Genomic DNA, 20,271 nt, shown 5'->3' with positions numbered 1-20,271 from the left:
TTCAGTAGTTTGCAGAAAGACATTAGATCTTCAGTTAGGCGGATGTGAGGTGGGAGTGCGTTCCACAGCGCGGGGGCCAAGGCTGAGAATGATGATTCCCCTAACCTGACTAAGTGTGTCTTAGGTATGACTAGAAAGCCGGCTGAGCTTGATCTTAGAGTGCGTGGAGGGTGATAGGGTTTTAGCTTGTCTTGAAGATATTGAGGACCGGTTTTATGCAATGCTCGATGGGAGATGCATAAGGTTTTGAAAGTCACCCTTCGGGCCACTGGAAGCCAGTGCAGAGTCTTAAGGGCTGGGGAGATGTGGTCTCTTGGGCCGAGTGCAAGTAGCAGTTTGGCTGTGGCGTTTTGTGCCCTTTGAAGTTTATTCAGTTGGTAAGCGTGGACTCTGAGGTAGAGGGGGTTTACGTAGTCCAGTCTTGATATACCAATTGATTGGACCGCACAGAGTCTGTTGGGAAAGGAGAGATATGGAAAGATGTGCCTAAAGGTTTTAAGGTGGTAGTGGCAGGACTTTGAGACGTTGTTGACTTGGCGCGAGAGTGTTAGGTCAGAGTATAGGGTGCATCCAAGGTTTTTCACCGAGTTAGAGGGAGTCGGTGAGTTGCCCAAGGCGGTTGGCCAGGGTAGTGGGTGTGGAAGAAGTTCGGAGTTGCCACATACCATGATTTCAGTTTTGGAGGGGTTTAACAAGAGGTGGCTTCGGGTCATCCAGATCTCTATGTCAAGGAGGCAGGAGGTGAGGTCAGGTCGACAGTTGGGTTTTGAGTTCAGGAGTTTTAGAATTAGTTGAGTGTCATCATCGTAGTTGTAACACAGGATGTTGTGTGAACGAATTATTGGTGGGAGGGTGATCAAGTAGAGATTGAACAGGAGGGCAGATAAGCATGCTCCTTGTGGGACTCCTGTGTCGACTGGTCAGACTTGGGAGGAATAGGTGGAGAGTATCGTTATTTGGTACCTATCTTTGAGGAATGAAGCTAACCATTTTAGAGCAGTTCCACGAATTCCTAGGGAGTGGAGGCAGTCAAGGAGGATTGAGTGATTGATTGTGTCGAAGGCGGTGGATAGGTCAAGAAGGATTAATGCGGCGCATCCCGCGGAATCTGCCGTCATTTTAAGGTCATCCCAGATTGAGGTTAGGGTGGTTTCAGTTCCGTGACCTGATTGTGCAGGGTCTAGGAGATTGTTGGCTTCGACAAAGGCATTTAGTTGGGAGTAGGCGGTTCGGTCAATGAGTTTGGCAAGGAACCTGGTGTTTGAGATTGGGCGGTAGTTTTTGGGCTCAAGAGGGTCGAGGGAAGATTCTTTTATTAGAGGTTTGACATGAACCGTTTTGAATGAGTCCGGAAAGATACCCGAGTCATTTATGATGGATCTTGCGTGTTCTCCTGCGCAGGTGGAAGCTAAAATTTCTTTGAGGGTTGTGGCCGGGCAAGAGTCTAGCAGAGAGCCGGATGGTTTGCGGGCAGATAGAGATTTGAGAAATTGGTCTGGTGATATTGGACTAAATGATTCAAACGTTGGTTGCGTAGTGGCCGCAGGCGGTGGGTTGGCCGGTATGGTGGGAGGGTTGCCTGGTGGATGTAAGAGAGCCAGTTTGGTGGTTAGAGCATTTGTTCTTTCGAGAGCCGTGGCGTAAAAGTGGAGAGAGAGAGAGTCGCACATTGACAGTGAGGGGGTCGGGACGGTTGTAGTGCATGCCCGTTTGGTGAATTCGGAGATGATTTTGTGACGTTCTTTGCTGGGTTTTTGCAGTTTAGGATTCGGGAGTTGTAGTGGGCTTTTTTTGCTTTCTGGATTTCGGCTTTGTACTGATGAAGGTGTCGGGCCAAGGTGGCTCTGCTCTCCTGGGTTTTGTCTTTCTGCTATTTGTGTTCTAGGTATTTATATAGTTGTTTAGTGGTCTTCAACTCAGGTGTGAACCATCTAGGGAACAGGCCACGGTGGGCTGATGGTTTGCGAGAGGGTGTGGGCCGCATTAGTGAGGTGTTGAGCCATGAGTCAAAGGTATCGGGGGGTTAGTTGTTTATTGAGTTGGCAGGTAGGTGGTGGAGATTGGAGGAGTGCGTCAGTTAGGTCAGGAACGATTGTTATTTTTTTCCAGCATTTGTGTAGTTTCGGATGTTCAGATTCGAGTACGGGAAGGGGGTCGGGTGAGCGAATGGCGAAAGAAACAAAGAAGTGATCGGACCAGATGATAGGGGTGGGGGGGTTTAGATATATCCGGTTGTGTGAGCTAAAGATGGTATGAAGAGAGTGTCCTTTATAGTGAGTCGGGCCGTTTATGTGAGGTTGGAGGTTGATTGCGTTTAGACCGTCAAACAGAGAGTGTGTCATAGGGTTAGTGGGGATGTCGAGCCATATGTTGAAGTCTCCAAGGAGGGTGAGGTTGGGATGGTTTAGTTGAAGGGTGGCAATAGAGTCGCAGAGGTAGTTGGAGAATTGTCTATCGTAGCCAGGGGGTCTGTAGATTATTAGGAAGCTGTGTGAGAACGATGGGGAGAGGGATAGTTTAACGGGGAATGATTCGCAGGAAGGAATGGAAGGTTGGTTGTCGATGATTGAGACGTGAAAGTGAGACTTGAAGACGAATGCTATTCCCCCACCTCTAGAGGGACGGTTCAGTGGGATGAGGGAGTAGTCAGGGGGGAAGGCTTCATTGGCGATTGGGGCGAAGTCGTCAGAGAACCAAGTTTCGGTGATGAAAACCAGATCTGGTTTGTCAGGGGCGAGGAGGTCAAAGATGCAGTGTCTGTTTTTTGCTATGGATCGGGCGTTAGATAGGATGCAGTTCACTTCGGTAGGTGAGGTTGGTGTCGGAGCTGGAGCGGAAGGGGGTGGGGGGAGAGAGGGGAAACTGGAGAGGAAGAGGGGTAGGGTGGTTGATGATTGATGGGAAAAGTGGGCGAGCAGAAAAGTTGACGGGTTTCGGGTGGGAGTGGGTGGATGTGTGTGTTAGGATGATTAGGTTTGGCCCAGGGGATTTGAAGGTGGGGTGTGGGCGGTTAGGAGTTTCAGTTGCAGTTGGTGAGAAATCGAGGGAGAGGGGTTTCAGGAAGGGTGAATGGAGGGGAGAAGGTGGTGATTTGGGGAAAGAGGTGGCGGGTCGAGACAGGGGAGGCGAAGAGTGCTGAGAGATTGAGGGGGACCAGGTACGTTTCCTCTTTAGTGTCTTTGTTGCGATTGGTGTGTGAGAGAGGGTAGGAGGGTCAGAGGGGGAGAGAGATGAGGCTTCTGTTCTTGCTAGGGCTAGGCGTGCAGTTTTTAGGGAGGGGAAAGGGTGTGGTCTGGAGGGGAAGATGGTGGGTGTTTGTGGGAAAGGCTGGGGGTGGCTGGTGGCTGATTGCAGGGCGGGGTGTGCCCGGTATGATAGTGAGGAGAGCAGGCTTGATCAACGTAGGCTGGTCGGTGGTGGGGCTCGGGGGAGCAGTGGTCTTAGGGTGGTTGGCTCGCCATCGTGCCCCTCTGGCTTGGTGTTTGGAAAGGGGAAGGTTAGGGAATGTGAAGGAGGGTGGGATGATTTGGGAAGGGGGGAGGGGAGACGAGGCATACCGGAGAGTGGGGGCGGTCCAGGGTGGTAGTTTCCGGCAACCCCTGGTGGAGTGGGTGCACTCATGGTTAGTACGAGCTATTAGGTGTAGTTTCAGGTGCAACTTACACTTTATTAGACTTTCTAAGTTTGGCTATATCACTGGGTGAGATTAGTCTAGGTTTTAGTGTATTAGTTGTACTAGTCTGCAGATATTAGGCTGTTTTGAAGTGTAGCTAAACTTAGGATATGTTGTTTAGGCGGCCTATTTAGTTGCAACTACAGCACAGTTACGCTGTTGGGTAGGGTTTCTTCTAGTAAGCTGGAATACAGGTAAGCTATTACGGAGAAATTGAATGTAGCAACACCACAGGTATTGCTTTTAGGCACACTTCTAGATTCAACTTTACATAGATGATATGAGACTATTAGGTACACTTCTAAATTCAACTGTACACGGAGATGATGTTAAGCTATTAGGTACACTTCTAAATTCAACTGTACACAGAGATGATATTGGGCCTACTTCTAAATTCAATTTTTTACAGAGGGGAATTGGACTATTAGGCAGACTTCTAAATTCTACATTACACTGAATTGATATTAGGCATACTTCTAAGTTAAACTTTGCACAGAAGGGATATTTAGGCACGCTTCTAACTTTCAGTTTTCGCAGTGCGGCTATTAGGTACATTTCTAATTTCAACTTTACACAGAGCGGAAAGTGAGCTTTGTTCCAAATTCAACCAGGGCGGACTATTGGGCGCCCTTCTAATTTCAATCAGGGCACGCTTTTAGGCACATTTCTAATTTCAACTTTGAACAGGGAGACTATTAGGGGCACAAGTCAGTTCGACTAGGGAACACTATTAGGCACACTTCTCAGTTCAACTTTGCACAGAGGGGATATTTAGGCGCACCTTAGATTCAAGTCTTGCACAGAGAGACTATTTGGGCACACTTCTAAATTCAACTTTCACATAGAAGCTATTGGGGCACACTTCTAAATTCAACTTTCACATAGAAGCTATTGGGCACACTTCTAAATTCAACTTTGCGCAAAGAGGATATTGGGCACACTTCTAAATTCAACTTTCACAGAGAGGATATTGGGCACACTTCTAAATTCAACTTTCACATAGAAGCTATTGGGCACACTTCTAAATTCAACTTTGCGCAAAGAGGATATTGGGCACACTTCTAAATTCAACTTTCACAGAGAGGATATTGGGCACACTTCTAAATTCAACTTTCACATAGAAGCTATTGGGCACACTTCTAAATTCAACTTTTCGCAGAGAGGATATTGGGCACACTTCTAAATTCAACTTTCACAGAGAGGATATTGGGCGCACTTCTAAATTCAACTTTCACATAGAAGCTATTGGGGCACTTCTAAATTCAACTTTCACTTACAAGCTATTGGGCACACTTCTTAAATTTAACTTTCACAGAGAGGATGTTGGACACACTTCTAAATTCAACTTTCACCTAGAAGCTATTGGGCACACTTCTTAAATTCAGCTTTCACAGAGAGGCTATGGGTGCACTTCTAAATTCAACTTTCACATAGAAGCTATTGGGGGCACTTCTTAAATTCAACTTTCAGAGAGGCTATTGGGCGCACTTCAAAATTCAACTTTTCACAGAGAATATTGGGCACACTTCTAAATTCAACTTTCACATAGAAGCTATTGGGAACACTTCTAAATTCAACTTTCACATAGAAGCTATTGGGCACACTTCTGAATTCAACTTTCACAGAGAGGCTATTGGGCGCACTTCTAAATTCAACTATCAAAGAGAGGATGTTGGGCACACTTCTAAGTTCAACTTTCACATAGAAGCTATTGGGTGCACTTCTTAAATTCAACTTTCATAGAGAGGCTATTGGGCGCACTTCTAGAACCAACTTTCACATAGAAGCTATTGGGCACACTTCTAAATTCAACTATCACAGAGAGGATGTTGGGCACACTTCAGAATTCAACTTTCACAGAGAAGCTATTGGGCGCACTCCTTAAATTCAACTTTCACAGAGAGGCTATTGGGCGCACTTCTTAAATTCAACTTTCATAGAGAGGCTATTGGGCGCACTTCTGAATTCAACTTTTCACAGAGAGGATGTTGGGCACACTTCTAGAATCAACTATGGATGGAGAGGATATTATGCAAATTTCCGAGGTGAACTAGGGGACGCTACTTGGCACAATTCTAAATCTAACTTTGCACAGCAGGTTATTATGCACACTTTGAGCTTCAACGGTTATTTTCATGTTTTATGAATGCAACTATATCACAGGCATGTTTGTAAATGCACACTCCTAGATGTAATGCTACCACAATATGAAATTGTTATAATGGTTTAGTTTCTAGGTTGAGTGGTAGGGTAGTATGGTGAGAAGTAATTGCTTCTGACCCTGCCCTTGCCACACTTACTTATTGTCAGCTTCTTGCTTCTCCTGCGGAGACCTGCAGATACGATCTGGAGTCATCTCTGAAGGAGTCGTCCTTTGCCTCAGGTCCTTAGCCGATGGGCTGCCGGGCAGAGGGCTGCCCTAGGAGAACTGGTAATGGAAGGGAATCCTTTCGGCTGGACAAATCGGAGCGGGATGGCCGGTTCGGGAGGCGGGAGGGAGCGGAACACGGAAGAGGGTGCGGGGTGGGAACGGGGAGGCAAGCGGGGGACAGAGGGACCTATCTGTTGGGGCATATCTGTTTGGCGTATTCATACATATCGTGGTCCCTCATCATGTACCCTTCTATTAGAGTGCGAGAGGGCAAGATCTCCCTGCCAAGGCCCAAACAGGTGCCTGGGAGACATAATCTCACCTCAGCCAAGAACAAAAACACTGACTTACAGTCCAATCAACTCCAGGCTTAGCTGCAATATAAGCAAACAGTTGTAAGATGAACACCTACATTCCCAAAGCTCAACAACCACTGCCTTCATATATACTGTCGCTGAACATTATACATTAGTACATTAACATCCAACAATGTAGACAAGATCTCATACCAGACCTACAGCATAAACCGGCTGCCTACATCTCCGGACCACTCTTTTCTTAGGCGCGACATAAGCAAACAACGGTAGTGTGAATCCCTAAAGAATTGTTGCTCACTAAGCTACCCCTTCCTAAGCACGTGGCCACGTAGCAACTGTTAAACCGATTAAGTAGAGAAGGATCCCATAACAGCCTCCACTTTGACCAACACCCACCACCAGGATACCAAAGGTGCCAGCACCAGAACGAAATGCACCAACTCCTCCGTCTTACCGGCATACAATCTGGATTTTTACACAGTGCTTGCCAGAACTCCATCCCCCTCAACATACCTCACACCTACACACTGACACACGACTAAACTGTAAACTCAACAATAGAAGCAATATATGCATCCCACACCACACATACACACCTTTAACACATCCTTCTACATTCTAACAAGCCCCCACAACACTACTTTCAGAACAGCACACACCCCTGGCCATAAAACAAATATCTCTCTCCCTAACAAGAAATACCACATTACTCCCAACATCACAACACATCCCTGTCTCACTGCCAGCCCATCAATCAAATTGTGATTCTCAGTACACTCAACACAGAGTAAATGGCAGAAGGAACAAGTTACTTACCTGTAACTGTTGTTCTCCAGCATGGGTCTGGCATGGATTCACATGCTCATGAATATTCCCCGTCGTCAGGCTGGGAATCCTCGGTAAAGAAAAAACCAGTATCAGTTTCGTTTCTGATCTGTCTTTCGTAGTAATAACCAATCACTGGTCTCTGCGTCATACTGACCACAGCCAATGACTGCCCTCTACCTAAGCACCGCCTCTGGCAGCCATCTTCAGATTTGGAAGCACGTGAAGTGGCAGTATGACCAAGTGAAGAGCCGCAGAGGGGTAGGCGGGAGGGTTCGCATGTGAATCCATGCCAGACCCATGCTGGAGAACAACAGTTACAGGTAAGTAACTTGTTCCTTCTCCAGCATGGGGTCTGGCATGGATTCACATGCTCATGAATAAAGAATACATAGCAGTACACACATGCACAACCACGGGAGGTGGCAAAGGCTCAACATTAAGCATCACATCAACTCAACATTAAGCATCTTACCTCCTCACCAGGCTCACCTCAGGCGAACAGGTTGCGCAGCACTGCTTGGCCGACCCTGGACTCCTCCCTGGAATCCCGGTCGACGCAGTAGAATTTCGTGAAGGTGTGCGTCGACCTCCACGTAGCAGCCCTGCATATGTCCAGCAGGGGCACACCAGATAGGAACGCCGTGGTAGCTGCGATCGCTCTGGTGGAATGGGCTCTCGGACGGCCAGGCAGCGGTCGGTTTGCCAACCGGTGACAGTACATGATACAGCCGGAGAGCCATCTGGAGATGGAAGCCTTCGAGAGAGCGTTCCCCTGATTGACAGGTCCAAAGTTCACAAAGAGTTGTGACGTCTTCCGAAAACCTTTCGTGCGGTCCACGTAGAACTTCAGCGCTCTAGCTACATCCAGCGAGTGCAAAGTCCTCTCAGCCGGCGACGAAGGCGACGGGAAGAACACAGGTAACACCAAGGGTTCGTTGAGATGAAAGTCCGACGGTACCTTGGGCATGAAGGAGGGGTGCGTCCTGAGCACTACCCTCGTGTCGTGGAAAGTCAAGTACGGGGCCTTGCAGGAAAGGGCCTGGATCTCTCCCACTCGTCGTGCGGAGGTGATGGCCACGAGAAAAGCTGTTTTCCACGATAGAAACTTCAACGGGGCCGAGTGCAGAGGCTCGAACGGAGGTCCCATAAGTTTGGTCAGCACCACGTTGAGCTCCCACGCCGGGGCCGGAGCCTTCACCGGCGGGAACGATCTGAACAGTCCCTTCATGAACTCTTTCACCAGACGATGAGACCACAAGGACGTCCGGCCCGTGGTTCTGGTGTATCGGGAGATCGCAGCAAGATGAATCTTGATGGACGCGTGTGCCAGACCAGCTTTGGCCAGCGTCAGCAGGTACGGCAGCACTTGGGGAGCCGTAATCCGTAGAGGGTTAATCTTCTGTGCGTGGCACCAGACAGAAAACCTCTTCCATTTGTGTCCGTAGCATTTAAGAGTCGAGGACGCCCTGGCCTTTGCAAGAACCTCTCTGCAATCGGCCGGTAAGTCGTATCCTCCAAACTCTAGCGCTGCAGGAGCCAGGCCTGCAAGTTCAGCGACTTCGGGTCGTGGTGGAGGATGGCGCCTCCTTCCCTGGAGAGTAGATCCGCGTCCGCCGGCAGCTTGATTGGCGGGGACGCCGACAAGTCCAGAAGGTCCGGGAACCATATCTGCCTCGGCCACGCAGGTGCGACGAGGATCATCCTGCACCGTGACCTCTTGAGCTGGTTGACGAGCCGGATTAGCAGAGGCAAGGGAGGGAACGCGTAGAGGAACAGGCCCTCCCAGGGGAACGAGAAAGCATCGCCCATGCTCCTCGTCTGGGGAAACCTGCTGGCGAACCTCTGGCACTTGGTGTTCGTCGCCGTCGCGAACAGGTCGATCTGGGGTGTGCCCCACCGTCGGAAGAGGCGATCCACCAGATCCTGCCGTAGTTCCCACTCGTGGCACGAGCGCAGCTCCCTGCTGAGTGAGTCGGCGATGGTGTTTTTTATCCCTGCCAGATGAAACGGCACCAGAAGAATCCCTTGGGCGACGGCCCAATGCCACAGGACCTGCGCCTCCTTGGACAGCTCTGGGGACCTGGTTCCGCCCTGTTTCCTGATGTAAAACATGGTGGTGGTGTTGTCGGTGAAGATCCTCACCACCTTGCCCTTGAGGGACGGAAGGAAGGACCTGAGGGCCCAAAACACTGCACGGAGCTCCAGGACGTTGATATGCAGGGACTTCTCCGTCGGGAGCCAGAGTCCCCTTGCGTGCAGGTTTTCGGTGTGCGCTCCCCACCCTTCTAGGGAGGCATCCGTGGTCACAGTCACCTGGTGGGCTGGGGTCTGGAAGTCCATGCCCGCCGTCAGATGCGCGCGGGTGCCCCACCACCGTATCGCTCGTCGGAAACTCTCGTCGAGCTTGATCCTTTCCTCGAAGCTGCCCGTCGTCTGGATCCAGCGCGCATCCAGGAACTCTTGCAACGGGCGCATCCGGAGCCTGCACATGGGAATGAGGTAGATGCAGGAAGACATCATCCCGAGGAGGGACTTGATGGACCTCACCTTGGCCGCGTCGGCCACCAACATCCGTTGCACCTTGCCCAGGATGGTCCTGGTCCTCTCCTCCGACGGGGAGGCCAGAAGGGACACTGTGTCGAGCCTCGCTCCCAGAAGCAGTGCGACTTGCGCGAAAACCCTGGGTGCCGACCGCAGTCCGAAGGGAAGGGCTTTGAACTGGTAATGACGCCCTTGGACCACGAATCTGAGGAATTTTCGGTGCCCCTTTAGGATGGGAATGTGGAAGTAGGCATCCTCCAAATCCAACGACGATAGGAAGTCTCCTTCCTCCAGCTGACCCAGGACGTGCTGGAGGGTGACCATCCGGAACTTCTGCGCCTTGATGAACTTGTTCAGGCGTCGCAGGTCCAGGATGGGGCGCCATCCTCCCGTCTTCTTCTTCACGAGGAAGTAACGCGAGTAGACTCCGGAGCCCCGAAGCCTCTTTGGGACGAGTTCGATGGCGCCCTTTCTGAGCATCGCCTTTACCTCCAGGAGAAGTTGAGGGACGTGAAGTTCTTTCCTGGCCACGGGGGGGACGCGCGGGCACCTTCTTTGAAACTCGAGCGCGTGGCCCCGGGCCAGGGCGTCCAGCACCCAACGGTCGGTGGAGATGGACTCCCACACGCTGACGAAGCCCGCCAGCCGGCCTCCCACCGGGGTGCTTCGGTGGGGGCCCGACCCCACGGCCGGTTCAATCCTGCTTGGACGCGGCCTTGCCGCCTTGGCCTCCTTGGCGACGACGGCGGGGTCCGCCAGACTTGCCTCGTCCTCTGTAGGCCTCTTGCGACGACGAGCGGGCCGCTTGACGGTAGGAAGCGAAACCGCCGCCGGAACCTTTGGAGGCGCCCTTGCCTCCGCCGCTCCGAAAGGGCGTCCGCCGTTGCTGCAGTACTCCAAGGGCCCGGGCCGTCTCAGTATCCGCCTTGATGGCCTGAAGGGAATCGTCCACTGTCTTCCCAAACAGGTTGTTCCCGTCGAAGGGCATGTCCAGGACCCTGGTCTGGACGTCCTGCCGAAAGTCCGTAGCCTTGAGCCATCCGCGACGTCGAAGGCAAACGCCGTTGCCCATCTGGCGGAACCCAGTGTCGGCGATGTCCGTCGCCACGGTGATGGCGTGGTCCGAGGCCACCTCACCTTCCTGCAGGATCTCAAGGGCCTCCGCCCTCTTGTCGTCCGGCAGAAAATCCAGCAGGGGAGCTATCTTGTACCAGAGTTCCCTGTCGTAGCGGGCCACGATAGCCAAGGCGTTGGCCGCTTTAATCGTCGTCGCCGCCGACGAGATGACTCTGCGCCCCATGGCATCCAATTTCTTTCCCTCGCCGTCCGGCGGGGAAGTCGACGTGGAGGCCGCACCCCCCCCCGCTTTCTTCCTGGCTGCCGCGGAGACGACGGAGTCCGGGGTAGGCTGCGCCCGGAGTACCGGTCTCTTTTCGCTGGCGTCGTGGAAGGGTTCTTGAGGAGGGAAAGGCCCTCATCCCAAATGTCGTCCAACAGAGGCACTGCGAGGACCGTCTTCCTCTTGGTCTCGCGCCGTTGGTAAAGGAAGCCTTCCTTTTTCTTCTCCTCAGGGCAGAGTTGGAAAAGCTCGGATGCCCTGGCGATCATTGAGTGGAACGATCCAATCTCGTCGGGCGGAGAAGCCCTGGTGGGAGGCGACGACGGAAAATCCTCGTCGTATGCCTCGTCGTCCGTACCCGTCGCTGCCGTGTCAGTCCCCGTATCATCCCCTCGGGTGGACGGGGAGGAGGGCTGGACGGGGCGCGACGGTTGAAAAGGGGGCGGTGGATGAATCCTTCTTTTCTTGGTAGGGGGAACACCAGAAGGTCCCGGTTCTGGATCCCCCGACGGGAGAGGTTCCTCCGTCGGTAACGGTAGTCTCGTCCTTATCTCGGAGCATAAGGACTGTATAGCCAACAAAATGGCCGCTGAGTTGTCTTGCGGCGCTGGCAGAGGGGAATCCGACGGGCGAGCAGGGGCCCCGTCGGTATCCTCGACGATGTCGTCGTCGTCACCTGCGTCGGGGCCCATTCCGACGGGCTGGTCTTGTTCCACGCCTAGGCCGTGGCTTAAGACCTCGATCAGTTCCTCTTCTGAGGTTGAGGCCGAATCTACGCCGACGCCCTGCCCCCCCTTCTTCCCCACGGAGGGTTTCACGGGGGTCCTATCGATGGGCACGAAAGAAGACTCCCTCCGAGGAGGCAGGGAGATTCTGGGCCCCGAGGCCGCCACCACTGGTGCAGCCTCCACAGGCTGGGCCAGGGCCGCCGCGACCGTTTCGATAGAGGGCTTGGTCGAATGGATCAAGGCCTTCACCACCTTAGGTGCGCTCACCGCCTTATCCTTGAGGGAGGGGGCACTGCCACGCTCCTCCTCTGCCTTAGAGCTCGACCGGGGCCTCTCCAGGAGCTTCGCCGGGTGCTCGGCCTTCCTCTTACCCGACCCAGAGCGTTGGCTCGTGGTTGATGGTGCCGGGGAGGGTGCGCCCTGCCTGGCGCCCGTAGAGCCCGACCGTTCGGCGCTCCCGGTGCCAGCGGACTCGCGGTGCTTGGCCTTATGTTGGGCCCCCGTCGCCGGGGCGCCCTCAAAGGTCTTAGAAGACCGCTCAGATTTCTTCTTCTTCTCGCCAGACGGGCTCTTACCCTCCAGCCAGCTGGCGAGACGTTGATGGCGGTCCTTCATGGTCCGTTCCGACATGTTGCCGCAAAACGCACAGTCCTTCTCCACGTGCGTCTTGTCCCCATGAAGGCAGTAAAGGCAGAAAGAGTGTTCGTCCTCCTTGAAGACGTTCTGCAGCTGGCATCCAGGGCAGGCCCTGAACAGCTTTCCGGGCGTCGAGCTTCCCTTCTCCTGGGACATCTCCGAGACCGGGCCTGAGAAGCTTCTGGAGTCCTCCGAAGCGTAGCTCGACGAAATCTTCACCCTTGAGGGGCACAGATGAATCCGACACGGGTCCCCGTTGATCGGATGTAGGATCGGTGGAGCTTGAGGCTCTTTTGACCGAAAGAATCGAAGTTTTTGTGAAAAAGCGCGAAAAAATAGCACTAACGCTCGAGAGCAATAGCACGAGGATCCCAACACATGAACGTGCGGTAAAAATCTGAAGATGGCTGCCAGAGGCGGTGCTTAGGTAGAGGGCAGTCATTGGCTGTGGTCAGTATGACGCAGAGACCAGTGATTGGTTATTACTACGAAAGACAGATCAGAAACGAAACTGATACTGGTTTTTTCTTTACCGAGGATTCCCAGCCTGACGACGGGGAATATTCATGAGCATGTGAATCCATGCCAGACCCCATGCTGGCGAATGCACCATAACATTTTAATATGCACTTCAGGCACCTGCACCCTCCAGTCACACAATGCAGCTCATAACATTTCACATGTCATCCCAATTTAACTTGATCATCTGTGCACAGCTCACCCTAGACACGCAATATGCAGATTGCATCTTGTTCCACATGCACACCTATAGCTTTCCTATCAAGCAAAACCCACCTCTTAACCAACTTGATAAATTGTTTAGTTGTATTTTGGGTAGCATGCTAAGTAATGCTTTGAAGGTTAAAAAGATACACAATAATACATTAGAGTGACGTGAAAGTGACGTGAAGGGTGTTCTATTTCAATACCAGGCATCACCTGATGAATGACTAGCTGCTACAGAAATAGGACTGCAACATATCAGCTAAATGAGGAAAGTTGATTAGCCACCATTTCACATAAGAAAAACATTCTATGAACAAGGCAGAGAAGCAGGGAGATACCTGGAAGTGTTTTATCTTCCAGAGGAGTTAGCTGGTATCAGGCAGCTTGGGCCTTTTGGTTAATGTGTTTGCAGGAGAGAGAGCGGTCTACAAAGAGTCTCAGTAATTTGGCAATCAGGGCCATGTGAGGTGTGAAACCATCAAGGGGCATTTCATTTAGCCATCCTTGAATAGTATCCTGCTTAGATGGGGACCAACTAGAACACATTCTGTCTTTGTGGGATCGAGCTCCAGGTATATGTGTGTTTTGTCCAGGCCTGGATGGAGGCGAGGCAATTCCCAAGGCTTGAGAGGTCCCGGGTATGACTACCTTTTAGGTATATTTCTGCTATTGTCATTGTATTGGTGGAGTGAGAAGTCTGGGTCATTGAGATCTATAGCCACTTCAACGAAATTAAAAAAAAAAAAACATAAAATATTATGAAAACATCATAACCTGACTTACAAATGTATATCCATAAGACAGCTTCCAACACCAAAAAGTGCACAGCTGTAACAGAATAGCCCCATCCACCTATCCACAGAACCAAGCTTTTTAAACTCAACCAGGAAATGGGAAACAAGTCTGCATATACCCCATTTAAGCGAGTCGTCAAATCATGGTTTTTCACCTAGTAATAGCTTTTGACTAATTTCCAACCACTTCCACCCACTAGATAGGATGCGAATGACCAACAGGAGTCGGCCACTCGCATCCTACCTGCATACGGTCTCAGTAAGTGCAAATCATGTGTCATTCTGACTCTACAGCACCTACACCCTAACTGCTCCTTTCACTACCATATGTAAGCAGTTCTAAATCTCGCGAGCAATGCGAGGTCGTTTTTTGGATACCTCTTGTTCTACATATTTAACTTCATGTCACGCATGCACTCTACAATCCGATTGTCACTAAACTCCATCAATATAATATTAATGTTAATATTGGCCTGTCATAGTTTGCTGTATCCCAACTAATTTAATTCCGAATTTATGACACTCCATCTCACCCCAATTGTATGTATAGGTAGTTCACTCGCCTCTTTCTAATAAAAGTTCACTGCTCGACCCTAACTTGCACATTGCATATTCGTGCTTAACACAACTGATTCTGCACAATAGTTGAATGCATATAGGACATCTGACACCATCTAGCACTATCTCTGAATGATTATTCAATAAAACGAAAGACCCGACCCCCTAAAGTTGCACTCTACTTAAGAATAGATAGTTGTTGCCCAAGACTCGAGGCTTCTGATTTTGGCTGAGGCTTAAAAATACTTCTTAAGAAGTATTGGAACCTTGTAATGAGTACTGGGTGTGCTTTGCAGCCGCCTCTATTCGCACTTAAACAAGGTAAGAACATCAAGGATAATGTGGTGCAGTCTTGTTTTATGCCACACGACTCAAGAACAAATACTGTCCCAGAGATGAACAAGTTACTTCTTACCTGGTAACGTTCTTTCGACGGGATGTTCCTCCGACGTATTCCTTATCTTTGATAATACGTTTCCAGCTTGCTGGCCTCAGAATTTTTTTTTCTGTAGAGGGCGCTGCGCGTCGACGTCCGCCGAGTCGATGTCCCTCGACGGCCACCGTATCGGCGCCGACGTCACCATGCCCATAAATAGCCACGCGCTGCACCCGTTGCTCAGTTCCGTTTTGTAGCATAAGAAAAGACATGCCTAAATCGGTTAGTAACCTTGAAGGAGCGAAAGCTGCAACCACAAGGGAAGTTATCACTGCGGGGATGGATGGGAGGGGCGATAAGGAATACGTCGGAGAAACATCCCGTCGAAAGAACGTTACCAGGTAAGAAGTAACTTGTTCTTCGAAGGGATTGTGTCCTCCGACATATTCCTTATCTTTGATAGACTCCCATAGCAGTGGTATGTAATTGGAGGAGGGAGTGATAGTGTTATATATAACTTTAGGGACAGACCGAATGTAATACGGCCTTACCAAATCTGGTCTCTTTAGCAGTGGAGGAATCCAGATTGTAAAACTTTGTGAATGTATGTGCGGACGACCATGTGGCAGCCGCACATATGTCCCGGACCGGTACCCCTCTCTGGAGAGCCGAAGAGGCTGCGATACCCCTTGTTGAATGAGCCCTGAGATTTTGGGGTGGCTCTTTCCCTGCTAGTCTATAACATTCCAGGATGGCCAAAATAATCCACCTGGTGATGGTTTGTTTTGTTATGTGTAGTCCCAACTTGTGACCTGAGTATCCTACAAACAGTTGGTCTGCTTGCCTGATCCTAGCCATTCTGCTTATGTAAAAGCTGAGAGCTCGCCTAGGGTCCAGCCTGTGTAGCCTTTCCTCCTTTTTCCCCGGATGGGGAGGAGGGTAGAATGAAGGCAAGGTCATTTTCTGAGTAATATGGAAATCAGAAACCACCTTTAGGAGGAAATTCGGCTTCACCTGTAGGACAACCTTGTCCTTGTGGAAGATTGTATGTGGGGGGTTACAGGAGAGAACTTGTAGCTCACTCACCCTCCTAGCAGATGTTAGTGCTACCAGTAGAACAGTTTTAAGTGTGAGAAATCTCAATGCGCAAGAGTGAAGAGGTTTGAATGGAGTGCCCATTAAGAAGTTTAAGACTAAATTTAAGTCCTATAATGGAACCTGGAATGGTTTTGGAGGGTTGGTTCCTCTGCAGTGCGCTTGAAGATAGAAAGCGCTGCGAGATAGCCTTTTACAGTGCTAACTTGAAGGCCTGAGTTTGCCAAGTAGAGTAGAAACGATAACACTGTTGGTGTACCACATGAAAAAGGGTCGATATTCTCTTCTCTACAACAGCTGCAAAACTTGTTCCAACGGCAGCGTTATAAAGACTTTGTTGCTGGTCTTCTGGCCGAAAGCAACACCTCCATGACGTCATCAGGGAGATCCCAATCCTTGTACCTCAACCTTTCAGAAGCCAAGCGTGAAGGTTGAGGGTTCTGGTGTCTGGATGCAGAACCTGACCTCCCTTCTGCGAGAGAACATTCTCTTTGAGTGGAAGACGGATTGGATGCAGATGCCGAGGGTAAAGAGGCACCTGCTGCTGCTGCGGTCTTAGTACTTTTGACCCGTCCACCTCGGGTGGATCTCCTTTGGTCTCTTTGAGCCGGCTGTCCTCTGCCTTTCCCGAATGCGGAATAATAGCGAAAGGACTTTCCTCTTCCAGAGGTTCCTGAGGGGCGAAAAGGAGTTTGGCGGATAGCAGCTCCTAAGGATTTTGCTGCTGCTTTAGAAGTCTGTAACTTTTCCAGACTGTCATCAGCCTTTTTCCCGAATAATGAAGAGCCGTCAAAGGGCATATTCAAAAGTCTGGCCTGTACATCAGGGGCAAAGCCCGACTTTCGCAACCACGCATGCCTGCGGATTGTTGTACTTGTCGCCGTGGCCCTGCTGATACTGTCAGCGGAATCGATGCCCGTTTGAAGTGATTCGCACATGGCATTTTTGCCATCTTTAATGATGTTAAGGAAGGCTTCCTTTTCCTCTCCTTCGGGTATGCAGTCAGCCGCCGATGAAGCACACTCCCATAGTGTGTGACTGAACCTGCCGAGCGTACAGGTGGCGTTGATGGACTTCAACGCCATACTACAGGCAGAGAAGACCTTCTTTGCCATAGAGTCGTACCTCTTGTCATCCCTATCCTGTGGGACAGTAGGGTAAGCAGTCCTACTGCTGGATGAAGTTGCCGCTTGAACCACCAGGCTCTCTGGGGTCGGGTGTTTTGACAGGTATTCAGGGTCAGCAGCCGCTACCCTATACTTTGTCGACAATCTTTTATTGACTGCTGGGATAACTTCAGTAGTTTCCCAATTGGATGCAATTTTTCGTTGTAGGGCTGCATCGAAGGGTATCACCGGGTCCTCCTGTGGGCCTTTGTCCAATATATCTGTCAGATCATCCTGTTGGAAAACAGGTGAAGGCGCAGACCAACCCATAAACTCAATTATTCTTGCCATCAGGGTTCTATATGGTGTTTCGGCATGTTCCCCTGGGTCTGGTTTTACAAATTCCACTTCTGGGGAAGTGTCCAGTCCACTTGCAGTAGGCAGTGGTAGGCAGTGTGGTTCTTTGAAAACCAAATGTTTCCTGGTCAGAGTCTTCCCCTTCTTCATAAATTGAAGAAAGACCAGGGTATTCTGATCTCTGAAATGGAGTAAAGCCCATCTCTAGGGCCGAAAGAGCTAAACTCGTCGTTATTGGACGAGAAAATGTCGATGTCGTTGATGCCGATGTAACCGGCTTCGAAGGCGCCGAAAACGGCGTCGAAAAAACTGGAAGGGGTCTCGAAGAACTCGAGAGGATCAGGATCCTACTCAAGGGCATCGACGACGGTCTCGGCATCCTGCCGGAGGCCCCTGAAATCAGCGTTGGCTGTGGAGCCTTGGTCCTCTCTTTCATCGGCGTCGACGTCGAGTCGATCGACCGATGCGTCGAGGAACCCTTCGACAACGGTGTCGATGGCGCTGATCCGTGCGTCGAAGGAATCTTCGACGACGGTGTCGAAGGAACCTTTGACGACGGCGTCGAAGACGGTGCCTTCTTACTCGATGGCTCATGGCGCTCTCGGGTGGAATGTTTCGCCGGGTGCTGCGACTCGCGGCGTGTTGATTTTTTGGGTTTTTCACCCGGGGTATCACCCTCAGCTGTCTTCGAGGGGGTCGAGGCCGCATTCTCGAAGACGCGTAACATTTTCTTTCTGAATTCCTCCCACTCAGCTTGAGAACTGTGTTTGGTGGGACAGGAAGCTCTTTCTGGGGACACAGAAGACGAGGAATGGGACCTTAAACGTCTCTTTTTTGAGTGTCTAGATTTCGACGAATGGTGGGAGATGCTTCGAGATCTAGAATGGGAGTGTTTTCGATGGCGAGGAGACGAATGCCTCGACTCAGCCGACGAAACCTTCGAGGAGGATTTGGCTGACTTACCTCTCTCGAATTTCCCCTTTCGCTCCTTCAGGGCTTTCGCCGTCATGGACATGCAATCCTCACACTCCGAACAATGGTGCTCGGACCCCAAGCACCATAAACAGACCCTGTGTGGATCTGTTATTGACATTTTTTTACCGCAGTCTCGGCATTTCATGAAGCCGGATCGCGGCGTCGTTGGTTCTGATGAAGAAGCCATCGAGAACGATAAGGAATATTTCGAGACGAAATGGATATTAAACCTGACTGAACTGAGCAACGACGTTCCGAGGCCCCACGAAGCGCAGAAAAACGGAACTGAGCAACGGACGCAGAGCGTGGCTATTTATGGGCATGGTGATGTCGGCGCCGATACGGTGGCCGTCGAGGGACATCGACTCGGCGGACGTCGACGCGCAGCGCCCTCTACAGAAAAAAAAAATTCCGAGGCCAGCACGCTGGAAACGTATTATCAAAGATAAGGAATACGTCGGAGGACACAATCCCTTCGAAGTGGAGTATACCAATGGCCCCGGTGGTGGGCCACTTTCTATGCAGCAATTGTAGTTCCTGCAAATATTGTTTACGAGCACGACTCTGGTCCACAACGACGTTCACTGGACTCTCAAATCTCATACGAAATGTAGTTCCAGGAATGTTGTATATATGATTTGTTGTCCATGCCAGAAATTATACATTGGCATGAGAACAAGGAAAGTACCAGCATCTCTGGTGCAACATTATATAGTCTGTAATCACTCCGATCTGGACCTAAGATGGAAGTTGATTGACAGTGTGAAATCTGATCCTAGTATCTATACCATCAGCAATCACTGTCTCAGATTAGAACAGTGGATCTTCAGGTTAAAAACCATTTGACAGGTTTGAACGAAGAGATTCGGTGGAAACTACTGATATGAGGCATTAGCTATTCTCATTCTCCCTATAACCTCCACTACTTTTTTTCAATTTTTCAAAGCCCCATTGTGGTAGTGCCCTCGGATGGCTGTTAGATACATTACGATTTAAGCACACCATATTTGACTGCTTTAGTTATTTGGTTTTACAGGGGGTCATTACGACCCTGGCGTTAAGGGTTTAATAGCGCCATTGGTTACCGCCGGTGTTGTAATAAGGGCCACAGTCTTTTCTAAGGTCAACCCTGACAGTATCATTAGCAAACTGCTATCATTACTAGGAGGCAAGTTGCTTCCACTACTTTCATTACTACTGATTGTGGTGCAGATCACCACTCTAAGATGGCCGCCTGGGACATGGCCTCCCGTGCTACGTCTGTGATGCAATCACATGACCTATGCCGGCTTTTTAAATGATGTACCATTCAAGACAACCAAGGCCATTGACGAACCACATCCTTGCATCAGTGGGACCACAAGACTATTGTTGCTTTGTTTAAAGTAAGAGGGTGACTCTTTATATTAAGGGACTCTGAGATGCCTAATACTGTGACTGCAAAGCTTTGTTTATTGTATTTATTCTCTAACCTTTCTCACCAAGCGCTGCTTCTCATTAGTTCCTTTGGGCTTTGTGCAGATCGGAATCATTTAATTTGCTTTGAACTCCATAAGCTCAATGCAAATCCTTGCCCTTGCAATTCCGGTCAACTTGATTTTTGGAGGTTAGTGTAACAGTTTATCTTGTGCTTCTGCCTGTCTTGCATGCTCAGTAGCAACATTAGCCTCCTGCAGCTGGGACCTTTATTTATTTATGTTTACATTTATTAATCACACTAAACCTGGAGGCATTAAGGCGCTGGTTACAGATAAGCACATGTAGAGTGTTCAAGCAGGTGGCTGCTTCAAGGAAACAAGAGAAGTCTTTAGCTGTCCCCTAAAGGTCCAGTAAGATTGTTCGGATCTCAAC

At 50.3% G+C, this 20,271-nt stretch overlaps 1 protein-coding gene across 4 annotated transcripts in view; it reads right to left on the bottom strand.

The window, feature by feature from the left end:
• LOC138489303 (zinc finger protein 84-like) overlaps window positions 1-20,271 on the bottom strand; it is a 212,342-nt gene that overhangs the window by 17,723 nt on the left and 174,348 nt on the right. The window lies entirely within an intron of this gene.

This window comes from Ambystoma mexicanum, chromosome 9 (genome assembly GCF_040938575.1).
Source record: "Ambystoma mexicanum isolate Mex_15411 chromosome 9, UKY_AmexF1_1, whole genome shotgun sequence".
NCBI classification, from domain to species: Eukaryota; Metazoa; Chordata; class Amphibia; order Caudata; family Ambystomatidae; genus Ambystoma; species Ambystoma mexicanum.
Note: the sequence above shows the minus strand (reverse complement) of the source record. Positions and strands in the feature narration are given on the sequence as shown.